The following is a 6,000-nucleotide window of genomic DNA, read 5'->3' as shown; positions in this document are numbered from 1 at the left end:
ATAAATTGTCTATCCTTTTCCAGAATCACGTTGAAGAGTTAAATGCTATTTTTTAATATAAAACATAATCTAGATAATACTCAAGCCTCCTTGAAAGCCTGTTTGATGTTGAAAGGATTTGTATATTGGATTTTCATCTAACCCAATTAAAAAGAAATTAACAAGGATAGATCAGTTTGCCTGCGTCTTTTATTGAACTTGTTAAAATCAGAAACACCGATGATAAATTATTTGGACTATCTTAAAGCTTCCGAAAAGGTCGTGTGTAGTATAAACAGGGTTACAAATTTCATACAATAAGAAAATTTACTAGATTAAGAAAAAAAATTTAAAAAAGTATTGATCAAGAGATATACATATATTATAAATATAGGAAATATAATAACATGTAAACGTATCTCTTTTGAACCATCGTTAACAGAAAATATTCTTTCTACATCATAGGGCATGCAAAACTTTTCTTTTTTTAATTATTTCTTTCCTATCGGCAATTTCTTCATCATTCATCTGTGTATAGTGTACGCGGGGTTTCTTTCTTAAATCCAACTGCGTTCGGAATTATCGTATAACTGCTAATATTATTAATTCGTATATTTTAACTAATTTGATTCGTTCAGGGATAGTCACATGTTAAACTATATTTTCGAAGGTAGAGAGAAAACGGCGGATAGCAAAAAGCATATTGCACGGCAAAAAGCATATTGCACGGTTATTTTTAGAATATCTAAAAACCGATATACTTTGTGACGTCATGTTATGAATTTAATGATATTGTTAAAAGTTTTATAAAAAAATATCTATGATCGATTATTTGAAGAAAAAAAATCTTCAAATACATAACATGTAAAAAAAAAACATCAAAAAAGTAAATGAAATAACAACTAATCTGTTGTTATTGTCTAGAAGACAATATGATATCTATAAAATTACAACAAAATCAAATGACGATTTTGATACAAATATGGTCGGAAATTAATAATATAACAATTATAGCCTATTTATGAGGTCAATACAGGATATATCGACCCAAAGAAGTATATCGACCTCGGACTTCGTCCTCAGTCAATATACTTCTTTCAGGTCAATACATCCTTGTATCGACCTCCTACAAAGGCTATAATTGTATAATATCATAAATTACCCTATAGGCATAACGTCAAAGTGACATCTATTGGCGGGATGTTCGTTTAGGGGAGTTATCTATTCTCATCTACTGGTCACCAGACGATGAGAACAAGATGGGAACCAGAATAGAAAAGTAACACGAGTTATCTCGCCTTGAAATGTCCGTAATTCTTGTACATGTTTATTTGAAAATTTTGTGTTTCCTAAGTGTTGTAGATGATAAGCTCTGTAGGAAGGTATACTTATAGTTTGCAATTTACTGTTCATTATTAGACATTTTGAAGCTAATTACAGATAAGTTTTATAGATTTTTTAAAGACATTGTATTAATAATAAATGATATTTTGGATTTTTTTTTCTTTTCTTTGGTAAATTGTTTGAAGAATTTTGTGGTAGGTTTGTTTGTAATTCTGTATAAACCAATTTTCCGAATGCTATATATATTATTTCAACATAAATAAAATATATATAGGGTTCTTTGAAATGCTGAATTTAAACCTTGGAAAACATTTTGGATTTTTTAGCCCAGTTTTCAAGTTGGTCCAAATAAGGGTTCAAAATTTAACTTTGTTTGATTTCAACAAAAATTGTGTAGATAAAGTTGTTGACATTGATAGATAAGTTGCAGATCTATATTAGTTTGTGACAAATGAAAGAAAAAATATTTGGAACTATTAATTATATATATAAAGTTTGAATACACTAAGTGTTTGTAAATAATTTTCACCTTTAATCAGATAACAAAGCATGTGGTAAATATCAATCATACAATTATAATTGGAGTGACAGATTTATTTTAAAATTTAGTTTTTCCGAAGTGCAGTTGATGATAAGCTCTGTAGGAAGGTATAAATATAATTTGAAATTTAGTGTTCATTGTTAGATTTTTATACGACCGCAAAAAAATTTTTGTGGTCGTATATTGGTATGACGTTGGCGTCGTCGTCGTCCGGCGTCGTCGTCGTCGTCGTCGTCGTCGTCGTCGTCGTCGTCTGGCGTCGTCCGGCGTCGTCCGAAGACACATTGGTTTTCGCACTCTAACTTTAGTTTAAGTGAATGGATCTTTATGAAATTTTACCACAAGGTTCAATACCACAAAAGGAAGGTTGGGATTGATTTTGGGGGTTATGGTAATAACAGTAAAGGAATTAGGGGCCAAAAAGGGGCCAAAAATAAGCATTTTTGTAACTTCCAGACATAACTTGTGTGTTAGTGTATGGATCTCTCTGACATTGTACCACAAGGTTCCATATCACTAAAGGAATGCTGGGATTGATTTTGGGGGTAATTGCCTCCAAATTTTAGGAATTAGGGGCCAAAAAAGGGGCAAAAAACAAGCATTTTTCTAGTTTCATGACAATAACTTGTGTGTAAGTGTATGGATCTTTCTGAAATTGTACTACAAGGTTCCATATCACAAAGGGAAAGCTGGGTTTGAGTTTGGGGGTAATTGCCCTAAACATTTAGGAATTTGGGGCCAAAAAGGGGCCAAAAAACACATTTTTTTCTAGTTTCCAGACAATAACTTGTGTTCAAGTGTATGGATCTCTCTGAAATTGTACTGCAAGGTACCATACCACAAAGGGAAGGCTGGGATTGAGTTTGGGGGTGATGAATCATAATGGGGGTTCAAAAAATTTTTTTGGGGGGGGATTTATTTTTTTTTAATTTTTTTCCTTTTTTGTTTCTTTTAAAATTTTCCATTTTAAGTTGGTTATTTCTGATTTAAATTTAAAATCAAATAATAATGATATGGTAGGAGATACACACCAAACAGGATGTGTAAATTATTATATAATAAGTATTGTGCAATAGCAAGAAATTTTCAATTGCACAGTATTGCACAATAGCAAGAAATCTTCAATTGCACAGTATTGCGCAATAGCAAGAAATCTTCAATTGCACAGTATTGCGCAATAGCAAGAAATATCCAATAGCACAATATTGCGCAATAGCAAGAAATTGTCAATTGTACAGTATTGCGCAATAGCAAGAAATATTTAATAGCACAGGATTGTGCAAAAGAAGATACTTCCTATAAATTGCTTATTTCTTGACCAATTTCAATGGGGTTTTATTCTTGATTTCATGGGGTTCTTTAATATGCTGAATCTAACCGTGTATTTAGTTTTTGGATTTTGGGCCCCGTTTTTAAATTGGTCCACATTGAGGTCCAAAGGGTCCAAAATTAAACTTTGTTTGATTTCATCAAAAATTGAATTATTAGCCCCGTTTTTAAATTGGTCCACATTGAGGTCCAAAGGGTCCAAAATTAAACTTTGTTTGATTTCATCAAAAATTGAATTATTGGGGTTCTTTGATATGCCGAATCTAACTGTGTATTTAGATTCTTAAATTTTGGTTCCGTTTTCAAATTGGTCTACATTAAGGTCCAAAGGGTCCAAAATTAAACTTAGTTTGATTTTAACAAAAATTGAATTCTTTGGGTTCTTTGATATGCTGAATCTAAACATGTATTTAGATTTTTGATTATGGGCCCAGTTTTCAAGTTGGTCCAAATCGGGGTCCAAAATTAAACTTTGTTTGATTTCAACAAAAATTGAATATATGGGGTTCTTTGATATGCTGAATCTAACCATGTATTTAGATTTTTGATTTTTGGGCCCCGTTATCAACTTTGTCCACATTGAGGTCAAAAGGGTCCAAAATTAAACTTTGTTTGATTTCATCAAAAATTGAATTATTGGGGTTCTTTGATATGCCGAATCTAACCGTGTATTTAGATTCTTAATTTTTGGTTCCGTTTTCAAATTGGTCTACATTAAGGTCCAAAGGGTCCAAAATTAAACTTAGTTTGATTTTAACAAAAATTGAATTCTTAGGGTTCTTTGATATGCTGAATCTAAACATGTATTTAGATTTTTGATTATGGGCCCAGTTTTCAAGTTGGTCCAAATCGGGGTCCAAAATTAAACTTTGTTTCATTTCAACAAAAATTGAATATATGGGGTTCTTTGATATGCTGAATCTAACCATGTATTTAGATTTTTGATTTTTGGGCCCCGTTATCAACTTTGTCCACATTGAGGTCAAAAGGGTCCAAAATTAAACTTTGTTTGATTTCATCAAAAATTGAATTCTTGGGGTTCTTTGATATGCTGAATCTAACCATGTATTTAGATTTTGGATATTGGACCATAATAGGTGAATGTCCAATTTAAAATTTTTAAGTTCTTAGACCACATTCAATCTGTGTTAGAAACCTATGCTGTGTCAAATATTTAATCACAATCCAAATCCAAAGCTGTATCAAGCTTGAATGTTGTGTCCATACTTCCCCCAACTGTTCAGGGTTCGACCTCTGCGGTCGTATCAAGCTGCGCCCTGCGGAGCATTTTATTTAATATAATTACAGATAAGTTTTATATATTTTTAAAAGACATTGTATTAATGATAAATGATATTTTGGAAATGATTTTTTTTTCTTTTTTTGTTTTTGTTAAATTATTTGAAGAATATTGTGGTAGGTTTGTTTATTTGTCTGTATAAACAAACTTTCTGAATGCTATATATATTTTTTTGATGATGAAGCGAACACCTTTAAAAGCTTAAATTGTCTATTAATAAACATGTATTAAAATTTTTGATTTTATGCCAAGTTTTCAACTTTGTCCAAATCGGAGTCCAAAATTAAGCTGTGTTTTATTTCATTATAAATTGAAAATATACGAGGTTCTTTGAGATGCTGAATCTAAACCTGTATTAAAATATGAGTTTTTGGGCCCAGTTTTCAAGTTGGACCAAATCATGGTCCAAAATTAAACTTTGTTTGATTTCAACAAAAAAAAACAAAAAGTGAAATGATGGGGGTTCTTTAAAATGCTAAATCTAACCAAGTATTTAGATATTGGGTAATGGACCTTCATTGGTAAATGTCCAATTTCAATTGTTTCAGTTCTTTGACCACATTCATTTTGTGTCACAAACCTATGCTGTGTCAAATATTCAATCACAATCCAAATTCAGAGCTATTTTAAGCTTAAATGTTGTGTCCATACTTGCCCCCAACTGTTCATGGTTCGACATCTGCGATCGTATTAAGCTGCGCCCAGCGGAGCATTTAATTTGGTGTTATTACTGCCCCTGAAATATACATTTTTCTAATTTTCTGCATCTTTTGTTGTTATTTTGAAAACTTTGAATCCTAGGTGAAACATGGTCAGCATGACAACGTGTAAGTCCCAATTGTCGTCTCCACAATCTCGTTAACATTTCTGGAAATGTGACACTTCCAGTAAGATGTTTCACCTAATTTTACCTGCTGATATTGATAAGCAGGTTCTGCTTGCTCTTCATTATCAGTATATCGGTTATTTGTTATTCAGTCGGTAGTTTTCTATGTAGTGTTTTGTTTTTCTAACTTCGTTTTTCGCTGAAGCGAGGCATGGCGATTATAGATTCCGTTGTCGTTGGCGGCGTCTTTGTCGTCAGCGGCGTCAACATTTAAGTTTAGTCTGGAGTTGTATTTTTTTAGGCAGCAATAACTTTATCATACCTTTATGGAATTTGGTGATCTTTGAACAGAACCTTTTTTATGATAAAAACCGTATCAAGATCAAGATGTTATTTTCATTTTCCGTATTTTCCTGATATATTTTTGTACAGTTATCATTTAGATACAGCAAAGATTAAAGTTTTTTTTCACTTATCAATAGCTTGTCAAATCCTCATGACATTTTACGAAAGTTGAAAAGATGTTGTTTTTTATGATCAAAAGAAAGTATCTAGAGCTAATTAATGATCAACTTTTGAAAGATAATTTTATATACACGAAAGAGTAATAGATAAGCAAGATATACTAATACACTGTTTACATGAGCACATATATAGAACAAGTAGACAAACACCATCGAC

Source organism: Mytilus californianus, unplaced genomic scaffold, assembly GCF_021869535.1.
Source record: "Mytilus californianus isolate M0D057914Y unplaced genomic scaffold, xbMytCali1.0.p SCAF_18, whole genome shotgun sequence".
Taxonomy (NCBI): domain Eukaryota; kingdom Metazoa; phylum Mollusca; class Bivalvia; order Mytilida; family Mytilidae; genus Mytilus; species Mytilus californianus.
This window is presented reverse-complemented; position numbering follows the sequence as displayed.